Source organism: Natator depressus, chromosome 3 (assembly GCF_965152275.1).
Source record: "Natator depressus isolate rNatDep1 chromosome 3, rNatDep2.hap1, whole genome shotgun sequence".
NCBI lineage: Eukaryota > Metazoa > Chordata > Testudines > Cheloniidae > Natator > Natator depressus.
Window position 1 is genome coordinate 43,534,615 of NC_134236.1, and position 14,219 is coordinate 43,548,833.

A 14,219-nucleotide genomic window follows, 5' to 3' on the forward strand; every position below is an offset into this window, starting at 1 on the left:
GGACAAAGTGATTCCAGAACCTCCTTTTGGAATCTAGTTCAACTGTCTATAATGTTCCTGTAGCTAAAAATATTTTCATAATAACAGCATACTCTTCCTGCTTATTGTTATTTCTCTATTTGTTCCCCTAGTGTGCTCAATCCTGCACTGTGCAATTACTATAGAAGGAACTGTCTCTGCCCCAAAGATCTTACATTCTAAACAAAAACCTTACAATCTCCGGTTCCATCTTCAGTGAGCAGGGAATTTTTAATGTCAACTTTACCCACTGCTATTTTCTCTTCCCTCTGGAACAAAAGTTGCCATTGACCAGAGGCAGATTAAGATGTACTGGGGACCTGAGCACAAAGAGCATTTGGGCCCTGCACACCCTATTAAAATCACGAATGTATCAAAATGCACTAATACAAAGACTTCATTCAGTACTTACGCACTGCATTAATAATAAAGAAAATCATCTCCCAGTTCATTATGCCTAAATTAATTACTGAATTTTTCCACATGGAAAATGAATATGGCTATATATTATCCACATCATTACACAAAGGTGTTCACTGCTAATCTGGACAACATTGGTGTTACACGAATCAGTTGTCCACAGGTAAGCAAGTGGTTCTTTCATTGCCCCCAATTTTCTTAAACCTATTACACTTTTTTTTCCTGTTGATCCTGTTACAGTCCAGTTTTTCTACTGTGGAAGCAAAGATGTCTGAAAGACAACAGTCACAATTCCAGAAAGTAACTTAATTAAAAGCAATAATCCTAATCTGAGGTTAAATTACTCTATTATTAAGAACTTTAAATTTCAGCTAATAGTGAGAACTGGGTTTAAAACAATATTTGCAATTGATCACATAAACTATGAAAAAAATGTTCAAAGAATCAGATGTATACCAAAGTGATTCATTTGGCTTTCTGCCAAAGGCAATTCATGTCAAACCATGAGAAAGTTGATATTTTACCAATTAAGTTTTAGGACTAACTTTTTCAGCTAATCAGAAACTAGTTTATACATACACATTAAATCTCACTTTTAAGAATAGGCCAGGTTCTGATTAGCCAGAGGACACAATAGGATGTTTAATCATTCCTAAACCAATGAGTATATAGTTTTTTCCAATAATACTATAGAGAATATTCATCACTCCATTTCCCAGTGCCTCATAATCAGTGTAATGGAGAGAAAAAAGTCACTGGAACTGAAGGTCCTCACAAGATTAATTACTCCCACTTCCATAACTATCTGGGTTTCTCCTTTATGTTTCATCCCCCAACCAGGCTGGGCTTTGGCATTCACATAGCAACAGATGGCCATTAGCTCATGACATCAGTTGAGTCCATTGACCATCTTTGTTAAGTAAATTTAGATGGGCCATAATTCATTCGTGAAATTCATAGTTGAATGAGTTGGGTCTGGAAGCTGTGGACCAGTGTAAACAGTGCCACATCCGTCCATGCTGGGTGAGGTGGGAAATACATGCATAGATCTGCAAAGCATAGTCTGGGGTAGATAGCATTACAGTCTTTCATCTAATGCTAAGGTTCAAGAATTATACTATGGAAAGCCTTATATCAGCTGAGCAGGCAGGTACATAATGCCTTATCCCGCCAGAATCCACACTAAGATCCCAAGGCTGTGAACAGCATGCATGGGGAGGTGGGAGCCACAAAGATCTCAGGGGTGGAGGTGGGGGTAAGCAGGGCTACATCATGACATATTAGGATGCGGTGTATAATGCTGCATTGTGAGATGCAGGGATAGAGACATCCAATGGATGGAGGCATAAAAAACCCAAACAAAGCCTCTGTCTCACCATATATTTTACAATCACCAAAAGACACAAGAAAAAAACTGGAAGAGGAGGGGAGAGAATAGGTCACGCCTGGGGGAGAGAAGTGATTGAACATTGAGAGGCAAGGAAGAGGTGATGGGTGCTCCCACAGTATGTGTGGGGGGAGGGTTGGGGATTTCCATGTTTCCCCCCTTGAGCAGGACAGCAGAGAGCCCCCCCCACTTTAGCTCCCCCATGAACTTCTGGAGGTTGCATTTTCCTGGGGGCTGCATCTGTAGGTTGAGGTAGTGAGCATTTCCCTGGCTCCTCTGACTGTGGGGAGCTTCCCATCCCAGTGGCCCACCTACCCCTCTTACCATCTGTATTGTTCTGGTCACTGATGTGCTGCAGGTTGCAGCCCATGTCCTTGCAGCTCAACTCTGACTTGGGGCAGTAGGACTCCAGCTGGGAATGGACATTCCTGTGCAGTTTGGGGCTGGAGAAGATACAGCAGGAGATGGTGTTCCCCAGTTTCCTTCACCACCAAGCCCCAGCCGCCTGGCCAGGCACAGGAGGATGCAGGAGGAGCCTGTCACCAGTGGTGGTGAGAAGCTATGGGCAGCCGTGAAGAAAACAACAAGCAGAAGAGGAAGAGGCAGCAGCTTCTGTTGCTCCCTCCAGTCACATGCACCGGCTGATCCCCTCACAGGCTCATCCAAGAAGCCTTGGCCCATGCACAGCCAGCCTGGCTAGCAGAGCAGAGGGTGCAGCAGCTAAATCATCCTGCCCTAGCATCATGAGATTCCTCTGGAGGGTCCCCAAATTCGCCAGAGCCCTGTGATCCCATGCTTAAATCCACCACTGCCATTGACACAGTTCCAGAACATAATATGTTTTCTGTGTTTCTCTATTCTAGTTTTCCAAGAGATATTTGGGTTAAGTGCGCCATTACAATTCTCTCCTGTGATTTGCACACAGCTGGCAATATGCCCAAGCATCAACTTTATTCACCACCTTTTCCTGATTTAGTGATCTAGTGCATGCCCCAACGACAACCGACCCCATTGTTCTTGCTCTAATAACAATGATTGATAATGCACGTACACCAAGAAAGTTGCATTGCCTTGACGCAATGCTGTATGGGCAATGAAGTGGGTATGTCATCAATAAAGGTAGAGCAAAGAGCTGAGATCCAGATAAATCCTAGCCTTTAATCTTGGTTAAATTGATGTGTAATATTGGGCAAGTTGCTTGATCCCCTTTATGTCTAAGTTAAAACAGTGTAAGAATGGATTAAGATAAAGATAATTCCCCTAAAAACCTCATGCTATATTATCATAGTAAATAATAAATTAGAAATGAACACAGAAGGTTATTAGATAAATAAAAATAACTGTAATAAAAAAAAAAACATGGCCTATGAGGGAAGATTGAAAAAAATGGGTTTCTTTAGTCTGAAGAACACTGAGAGAGGACATGATAATAATCTTCAAGTACATAAAAGCTGTTATAGGGAGGAGGGAGAAATATTGTTCTTCTTAACCTCTGAGGACTGGACAAGAAGCAAGGGAGGTTTAGGTTGAACATTAAGAAAAACCTCCTTACTGTAAGGGTAATTAAGCATTGGAGATTTTTAAGAGCAGGTTAGACAAACACCTGTCAGGGATGGTCTAGTTCAGGGATCGGCAACCTTTGGCATGCTGCCCGCCAGGATAAGCCCTCTGGCGGGCTGGGCCAGTTTGTTTACCTGCCACATCCGCATGTTTGGCCCATCGCGGCTCTCACTGGCTGCGGTTCGCTGCTCCAGGCCAATGGGGGTTGTGGGAAGCAGCATGGGCCGAGGGATGGGACCTGCCCCTCCACCCAACCTAAATAACTGCATTGATACAAAAACTGTGTGTGGACCAGGCCTTTGTTAATAATATGACATTGCCATACAACAATGTACCATTTTTGTTAAGAGGAGAGCAAAATTTTAGTCATGTCAGTGTTGCTTGTAAACAGGTTATGTTCAAACTCTGCCTGCCTGATTTCAGTGGGCACACTTGTGTATTTGTGCCTCAGTATCAATGTTTACACTGGGCAGAATAAAATAGTTTGAAAGTGCTGCCTTTTATACATTGTTGAGTCTATTTTTTAATTGTGGTATTTTATCCGCTGATATCACTACAGGGACATAGACACTGATGAACCCAGGAGTGAAGCAGAAAGCCATTGGTGGTTCAATACTTTGTTTCAGCAACAGACATACTCAGTACCCCAACTCACTGGTGTCATAATCTGTATCTAAATGGTGTCATGTAAGGTATCATATGTGAATTGGTAACACATTGGTAATTAATTTTATGATGTGGTGTATGTATGGGTGACATATAAAAATTATAAATATGTTCTGGTAATATTTCCTTTAAATGTGTTTGGCAAGTTCGGGTGACATCACCCCACCACCGACCCAGGAATATGATCCCACCTTTTGAATGTGTCTTGAATGCAAATTAAGCAAGGAGAGATGATGAAAGTACATTTACATAGAAGATAAACTAAGCCATTAAACTAACCAGTGGTGGTGATAGCCTTTTAACTATCCTGATGTGGGGAGGAGCCTGCAAAAATTAACATTGTGTCAGCTTTCTGGTAAACACAGCAAGCTGAGCCTCCATGAGGGCTTCCTGACTTTGAAAACAAAAATAAAACTTTGAGGTTACAAGAAGAGAGAAAAAGCTTTTTTGGCATCCTTCACCTGAAGAGAGTAAGAAACCAAGTGCTTTGAGTTCTATATGTTGAGTCCTGGCTAAAGAATGGGCCAGCCATGCTGGTAGAATGACTGTGGCGAGAAAAACATCTTTGAGCAAAACATTATAGTTTGCTAAGTTCAGTTTTAGTCTTAGAAGGGCATCTTTACTTTTGTTTGTAACCATTTCTAGCCTTATTCCTTATACTTGGTATCATTTAACCTTGTGTCTTTCTGTTAATAAATTTGTTTTACTTTTACCATAAACCAATTCAATGCTTTGATTGACCTGGAGGGTTTGTCAACACCAGTTACATTACTTAACTGCTCTGTATTGCCTCTTTAAAGGAGCAGCAAACTTGATAAGGTTTTGCGGGTGCTACAGTTACAGGGACTGCACACTGCAGAGAAAGACATTCTGGGGGGAGAACTGAGGGCTGGATGAGTCATTGAGTAATAATGTGCAAAGAGTAACTGGGCAGCAGAAGCCACGGAGTGACCTGCATGTGTGTATACTGGCTGTTGGTGTCAGGGCTGTGACCCACAGCAGCATAGCATTGAAGGCACCCAGAGTTGCAAGGCAGGATTGACTGAACCCCTTACTGGCCTGAATAAATGCCAAAGTGACACTTCAGGGAAATCACTAAAAACACAAAGCTCCTCTGCTCCTTTGTGCATGGAAAGGCCTGTATCTGCAGAAGGAGTTCTGCCTCTAAGACCTGCATAGACATATTAACAGCAATAGGAGTGAGCTAATACAATGCCATAGAAACCACCTCAGAGTAAATGAGATCTTCAAACAACCAATAATATCAGAGTGATCAAAATTTTTTTTTCTTATACTTTCTCAGCATGATTTTGGGGATAAACCTGAAAAGCTGTTGTTCCTAAACCTCTGCAAAGAGCTTCTCTAAGAAAAATAAAAAAGAGCAATCAATTATTTAATGTGGCACACTTGTTAGAAGCGCCCATTGTTGACTTTTTAAAATGGGACATGTTTAGGACAAACTTAGGAAGTGACTGTTAACTGCTGTTTATTCTTTAAATAAAAAGGTTTAGAGAGGGAAGCAAAAGTCTAGCTACCAATGTGACTTCATGATGGATGATTTTAAGGTTGTAGAAATCTCTATAATCCCTTAATGCCAGCACTCAGGTTTCCCAGACACTACCTGGTAAAGCCGCAAATCATCTTGGGCCAAGGAATTAATAGGGAGTTAAGAAGGAACAGGCTATACAGAATGCTCTAACAAATGCTTCATTGTGCTGAAATTAAATAGACAAATGTCACTTTACAGAACCAGATCACTGGCTTGAAAAAATAAAGCAGCAGTAGTAAACCTGAGGCAAACCTGCCAGAGGAGATACAGTGCCAAGCTGTGCAGGAAGTGGAGAGATGTCACATTCTTATTGGCCCCTAGACTTAAAAGCATAAAAATAAAAGTAAGTGCAGGAAAAAAGGGTATTAAGAAGTCTTTGTTAAGAGACAACAAAAACATTTTGGCAACTGGTACAAAGATAGTCTACTCCATTCTGACACAAAAGGAAACGGCATCACAAAAAAGCCTAAATCCAATAAAATCTTCTCCTTCCTTTTCATCAGGTGACATACGTTACATCTTTGCTATAGTATGAGAATAGCTGCAGAAGCAGGGCTACTGGCATGTAGCTGTGCATTCAGAATGAACGCTATCAGGAAGTACCGGGTAGGTCCCCTAAAGTCTACTCATATTTCTGCAGTGAGTGAGATGTGAAGAGAAAAATGTTGAATTATATTATAGCTTGACAGGACAAGTGATGAAGTGTGGTTCTTGTTTGCAAAGGCCTCTTGGCCTTCCGTGCTTACTGTGACTGAGTGATTTGCTGAACAAAAGCTCAAAATACAAGTTAAAAAAAAGTTTTCAATGACATCCAAGCAAACAATCTGGGTTCTGAAAGCTGAGCAAGGTGCTGTCTGTCTCACACACAAGAACTACTACTAAAATGCCTGCAGATCAAACGATCCCCTGATCCATTCCTATGTAACCTCACTGAAGACCTGGGGGTAGGCACAAGTGTCAATTAAATCATGGTTTGGCCTTTAGGATGCTTTACTCCTGGAATAATATGTGTAAAAAGGGACAATTTGCAGATTCCAGTCTCAATATGCAAAGCTGTCAGTTGTGAAAAAAAAAACAAAACCCTTTCCAGAACACATAAACAAATTTGATTTAGAAATCCCTGAGAGCCAATAAATGCTGAAATACTGTGATGCCATTTAAAGAGTCATTTCAGAGCACAAGACCACCATATGAAATTAGAGTATTATTACAGCTGATTTACAGATGAGAATATTTAGGCATAGGTAGTTAAATGATTTGTCTAAAGTCACTAGTTCAGGGTAATGACACCCAGATTACTGGCACCTAGGTCCCTTGCCCAAACCACTAGACCACGCAACCTCTCCATGTGTGAAGAAAGCCTCTGACACATGGCATTTGTGTAATCAATTTCCTCTAAAGCTGCAGCTGAAGTTAGTTCATATATGGCTATACAAAGTGAAGTAGCCTTTATAACAAAAACAGTATTTATTACAGAAGGATTGGATGTGTAATTTAATCAAATAAGTGAGGGGGTGGAGGTATCTGAAAAAATTTAAATACAAAAACACTATACATTAATTAAAATCAGATTGCACCTGCACATAAGGAAAAGTGGGATTGAGATGGGGCACTAATCAGGCCCAGTCTTCCAAGATGCCACGGGCTAGATTCACAAAAGGCTGTAGGTGCCTAACTGTCACTTTAGGTGACTAAATCCCAGATGGCCTCACTGGTATTCACAAAGAGCCACTCAGCTGTTCTTGAACCCTGTAGTTGCCTAAACTCACTTGGCATCTAAAGTCTTGCAGTAAGAGTGCCCTAAGCACCAATGTTTCTGCCTCTGAGTATGCACACTGCAGCCCCACACCAGGCATCTGGATGACTAGGCCTCTGAGTGATGCACAAACCAGCAGAAGAAAGGTGTTCCTGTGGTGAGCCTAATACATCAAGCATGCTCAGACCTCGCCAACTAAATTTGGCCCTTACAGAGAAGCTTACAAAATGATGAGAGGAGAGTGGGGACCCTGCCATAACTTTTAGCCAGGAGGTTAAGGTAAATCCTTTGGGAGGTCCTCCTACCCCCAAGTTAACATACTCCCCGCACCTGAGGGGGAGAAGGGATTTGCAGTGGGATTTGCTATCATTTAGTTGAGTGCCCTAGCCTTGGGGCTATTCTGCTGTAGGTCTCCCTCAGTCTCTCCTGTTGAAAGTGTTAGACTACAGCTCAATAATTTAAAAAGCCATTGGAAAAGAAGGGATAGATTCTGGGTCTCCTACATGCATGCTCTAACCACCAGGCTACAGAAGTATGCTCATGAGAGAGAGGACGCTGGGACAAATTTGAGTGAGTGGCATCATGACCTGGCATACGTGGTCACAATACTACTCATATTTGATCCAGACAAGCCACTCTGTTTGTTGTTATTCATATTAGAAGGTATATGTTTGTCTAGGGCCTGGTGATGGGTTAATCCAGCACTAGGGTTTGCAGCTGAGACACCCAAGTGGATGGAGGCACCTCCCTGCAGCCTGGATTTAGGCATCTAGCTCCAAGAGAGGGACTGAGCTTTGCACACATCCCTCACCCGGGCTTCTCCCATTGGTTGTCATAGACAAAGAGCCACCTAGTATGCTGGGGTTTGTGCATTCCATTCTGAGGCATCTATCTTTCCCTGTTCATTGTGTAGGGAGCCTAGGAGCTAAACTCTGGCTTTGTGAACCCCAGTGATTTTCTAGGCAACTGAAAATTAGACATGAAAATCAGTGTTACTATGCCTAAATTTATTTGTGAATCTAGCTTTCAGTACCGAAATCCCTTCTGAAAATGACATTTTGGAGCCTAACTCTGGTAGGCGTATCAATGCTCAGTGCAGCAATACATAAAAAACCTTTACAAATGCGGGTCTGTCACCTTTGAAAATGAGACATAAGCTTCCTAACCACTGATGGGCCATATTTGTAAAGGTATTTAGGTGCCTAACATGCACTGGAATGTGGGCATCTAAATACCTTTCGAAAGCTGGCCATATGTGGGTTTTAAAAGTTTGTCCCATGACTTGTTATGATAAAATGCTAAATGTCATATTTTCTGATCATGGAAATTATGGCTATGACAAATATACAATCTTACATTCAAATCCTACAATGTACTGCACAAAGATACAGTGGTACATACATACACAGTGCACTGAGGATCTGAGCCTTAATTATTGTAAAATATTAAAGATGGCCTACTTTCAGTCTTTCCTGACATTTATTTATTCTCATAGTCTTTCCCCTTTTCAAGACTGAATGTGGGTTATACTGACTTAGATATGTACATCCTGTTTTATATGCTGGATATAGCATTTGTGCTAGTTTATTAAATGGTGCCCATTCTCATCACAATATAGGTGAGATACCTATGATCTTTTATACCATTAATGAATGTTCAAGAATACTATAATTGAAGCATTCTGTATATAGGGATAAATTTACTCAACCAAGACAAGTACAAATATAACATATCCAGAAAGAAAGCCTGATCATCAAAGTTCTTACCCACTTGAGGCCAAATCATCAGCTGATGTAAATTTATGCTGCTCAACACTAGCTGAGAATCTGGCCCTTGATTTCAAAAGGACTACTGATGTGAGTGGAGATTACTTTTCAGAGGAGTGCAGAACTGGGTCCTTAATTTGTATGCACAAATATTGTTTCTTTGCCCTTGTGTAGCTTTTCCTTTAATGTGTACTCTCCTGTTTCTTGAGTCATAGCTTTTTCTATAATTTCAAAGGCATTTATTTAAATCTGTAGAGGAATGAAAAAAAAAGGCAATTTCCTCTGAAAGTTGATTTGTGCCCACTCTTGCTCCCATTAAAGCCAATGGGAGTTTAGTCATTGATTTCAATACAGAAGTTGCAAAAAGAAAAGGAGTACTTGTGGCACCTTAGAGGCTAACAAATTTATTTGAGCATAAACTTTCGTGAGCTACAGCTCACTTCATCGGATGCATGCAGTGGAAAATACAGTGGGGAGATTTATATACACAGAGAACATGAAACAATGGGTGTTACCATACACACTGTAACGAGAGTGATCAGGTAAGGTGAGCTATTACCAGCAGGAGAGCGGGGCGGGGGGTGTGTGTGTGGAGAACCTTTTGTAGTGATAATCAAGGTGAGCCATTTCCAGCAGTTGACAAGAACGTGTGAGGAACAGTGGGGGGTTGGGGGAGATAAACATGGGGAAATAGTTTTACTTTGTGTAATGACCCATCCACTCCCAGTCTTTATTCAAGCCTAAGTTAATTGTATCCAGTTTGCAAATTAATTCCAATTCAGCAGTCTCTCGTTGGAGACTGTTTCTGAAGTTTTTTTGTTGAAGAATTGCCACTTTTAGGTCTGTAATCGAGTGGCCAAAGAGATTGAAGTGTTCTCCGACTGGTTTTTGAATGTTATAATTCTTGATGTCTGATTTGTGTCCATTTATTCTTTTACGTAGAGACTGTCCAGGGGACTTACCTTGATGGGCCGCATGCCCAAGGTTGCCGATCCCTGCACTATTGGCTTGTCCACACTGCAGTCCAGTATGGACTCTGGAAGTGTGAATTGCAGAGCGGACCAAAGCGATGCATGGTAAGTGCCCCATATGGGCTACTGCTGCCGTGAACTATGAGGCAGTTAGTTGCATTAACATAGTCCTGTTTGAAAGAGGAGTACATTAATGCTAACTAGGTAACTTTTAGTTCATGCCAGCAGCATCCACATAGGGCATTTAGTGTGCAGCACTTTGGTGCACTCTACAATTCACACCTCTGTAGTCTGCTGTGCTGAGTAGTGTAGACACAGCCTATATTAGAATTTTAAATAGAATCAGGGAAAAAAATCTTCAAAAGCTGATAGTGCAGCTTGGAAATATTGAAAAGAAGTAGAATTTATATTTAAATATCTAAGGCAGGAATCGGCAACCTTTGGCACGTGGCCCACCAGGGTAAGCCCCCTGGTGGGCCGAGCTGGTTTGTTTACCTGCCTCATCCAGAGGTTCGGCCAGTTGCTGCTCCCAATGGCCACGGTTCGCTGTTCCAGGCCAATGGGGGCTGCGGGAAGCAGCGGCCAGCACATCTCTCGGCCTGCGCCACTTCCCGCAGCCCCCATTGGCCTGGAGCGGCAAACCGCGGCCGGGGGAGCTGTGATCCACTGAATCTGTGGACATGGCAGATAAACAAATTGGCTCGGCCCCCCAGGGGGCTTACCCTGGCAGACCGCGTGCCAAAGTTTGCCGATCCCTGATCTAAGGGCTTCACTGGCAATTTACAGTGCTGCAACTTTCTGGCTTAAGGGTGTGAAAAAACACCCCCCCGAGCACAGCAAGTTTCAGCGCTGTAAAGCACCAGCGTAGACAGGGCACCAGCACTGGGAGCCACGCTCTCAGCGCTGGTAGCTACGGCCCCTCATGGAGGTGGGTTTTTTTAGAGCACTGGGAAAGCTCTCTTCCAGAGCTGCACCGTGACCACACAAGGCACCTTAAAGCGCTGCCACGGCAGACTAGCCCTAACTCTGGGTGGAGAGGTTCAAATCATAAATAAGGTAGTGCCCCAGGATCTCACTCAGCAGCCTCAGCAATTAGAGCTTATTTTCGTGTCCGAAGAAAAGTTGGCCCCACTTTTCAAAAGTATCATGTGAACGTTAACATCCAGCTAGCAGTATAACAAGTTCTTATTAGGAGGATAGGTCGTGAAGACAAGAAAAAACTATAAGCAAGTACACACAGATCCCATTTTTTTTTCAAATGCTCCAAGACATATTCTGCCATTGAGTTCCAAATGGGCAAAGACAGAGCGTGGCCTCTTAATACATTCCATGGGTGGTGTACCCGAGCCCATTTATCCACTGACGCTTTAAAAACTCCCACACCCCAATCTGGATCTGTGCTGGTTATGGGATATGTATGTACCTCGTGAACCTTGTAACCGATACTTGCAATCCTCCGTAACCCAAGACCAACACCAGATGTACAGTACCTTCCCTCTTAACTTGTGTACATTTGATTCTAAACATTAACTTTCATAATTTTTTAAAATATATGCAGTTACAAACATGACTCAAAATTTCTTACAAGATATCCTGATTCAAACACATAAAGAGAAAGTTTGCTATTTTATTTAGGTTTGTTGGCCCTGATCCTGAAACCACTTACATATGCACTTAACTTTCAACACATGAGCACTTATACTGAAGTAAGTTGGACTGGTCACATGATTAAAGTTAAGCATTTTTAGGATAAGGGTCTTAAAGATGGGAAATACCTTCTGTCTCACTAAGTCCATCATTGCACAAGTAAGATACCGGCTCCCGATATCAAAGTGGGTAAAGTTTTCAGCAGCTCTTAAGGCCGAGAGCCTCAAAAGTATTTAGACACCAAACTCCCGATGGGAGGATATGTGCCTAAGTGACTTAGGAGCCTAAATAATTTTCAAATGGGACTGAGGCACTTATGGCTACATCCACCAAGGGATTTAGATGGTGCAATGCTCAACATTGCAGCACCTACTTTGTAGGCATGCTGCCACGTAGTGGAATACGCAGCCCCAACTTGGGCACCCATGCGCCCTGTACAATGCAAGTAGAGAGTTAGGTGACTGAGGGTATGTCTACATTACCTGCTGGACTGGCAACCAGCGATAGATCCAACAGGGATCAATTTATCGTGTCTAGTCTAGACACGATAAATTGATCCCCGAGCACTCTCCCGTTGACTCCTGTACTCCACCGTAACTTAGATTGACCCCCCCACCCCGTGTAGACCAGGGCTAAGACAGGGATCCTTAAAAGCCTGCAGGCTGAGTCTAAGCTGGCCAGGAGTGAAATGCAGAGGAAAATGGGGGCCTTAGGCTCAGATGCACAAAGGTATTTATCTTTGCTCTGGATTCTAACCCTAGAGTTAGGTACCTATGCCAAGTTAGCCTTTTCTCATGAAAAACAAGAGAAGGACACCCACCCAACTGTAGCCAATAATCAAGTGCACTCACCTGCTCCAAAGCAGAGAGTATGCAGGTTCAAACCTGAATCTCTTACATCACAAGTGAATACACTAATCGCCAAACTATGGGTTATTCTGAGGCTCTTTACATGCATGCTAGGCAGCCACCAGCTGGCCTCCCCCAAATTCTCAACCTGCTCACTCCTGTCCTTTGTGTGAATTAAGTGTTCTCTCAGGATGACTACTGGATTTGGGCTTGCAGGCAAGGGAATGACTAGTTTGAGAACCCCTTCAGGGTTTAGGCATAAGGAATGGCTTATTAGCTGTGTGGTGGCACCAAGGTGTGGCTGGCTTTGCACATGTCCACCAGTGAAAACTTCGGTGCATATAGAGCTGTAGGTGCTTACGGGATTAGGTGGCAGTGTAGCCCACACACCTCCTGGGTGTGGTGTTCTGTCCCATCTAGTGGCACCGAGACCACTTAGAGAGATAAAATGAGTCTGCTCTACAGCCTAAGCTAAGAGGCATTTGACTTTTAGTTCACGCTGTCAAGGCTCATGCACTAAACTCTAGAGATTCCCTGGTTCAATCCCACCTGCCGACAACCAGGGTCTGTTGGTGTTATAAGTGGGAGCTCATCCGGGATTTCAACTGGGAAGTCTCTGAAGCTCGGAACATGCTTCCTCAGCTAGGGGAAGTATGTAACCCACACACCTCTTGGGTGTGGTGTTCTGTCCCATCTAGTCGCACTGAGACCACTTAGAGAGATAAAATGCAAAAAGAAAAGGAGTACTTGTGGCACCTTAGAGACTAACCAATTTATTTGAGCATAAGCTTTCGTGAGCTACAGCTCACTTCATCGGATGCATACTGTGGAAAGTGTAGATCTTTTTATACACACAAAGCATGAAAAAAATGGGTGTTTACCACCACAAAAGGTATTCTCTCCCCCCACCCCACTCTCCTGCTGGTAATAGCTTATCTAAAGTGATCACTCTCCTTACAATGTGTATGATAATCAAGGTGGGCCATTTCCAGCACAAATCCAGGTTTTCTCCCCCCCCATTTTTTCATGCTTTGTGTGTATAAAAAGATCTTCTACACTTTCCACAGTATGCATCCGATGAAGTGAGCTGTAGCTCACGAAAGCTTATGCTCAAATAAATTGGTTAGTCTCTAAGGTGCCACAAGTCCTCCTTTTCTTTTTGCAAATACAGACTAACACGGCTGTTACTCTGAAACCAGAGATAAAATGAGTCTGCTCTACAGCCTTAGCTAACAGCTTTTAGCTCATGCGGTAGAGGCTTATGCACTAAGCTCCAGAGGTCCCTGATTTGATCCTGCTCGCCGAGAACTGAGGTCTGTCAGTGTCACAGCAGCAGGACAGTGAGTTTGTGAATGTCAGTGGTGCAAATGCTGGACATAGAGGCAGCTAGATACCTAAGTCCCTTTCTGAATCTATCCTTTAGGAGCATAAGTTTCAGTGAAAGTCACTAGGACTTAGGATCCTCTGTGCCTAAATCACTTTTGAAAATGAGACATAGGCTCCTAAATCAGGTAGGTGCTACAATGCCGAGTGGATCAATGCTTAAATACCTTTAAAACTGTGGGCCTCAGTAGTTAAATCACAGTTGAAAATGGGATTTAGTACCTAGGTCACTTAAGCACTTCTGCAAA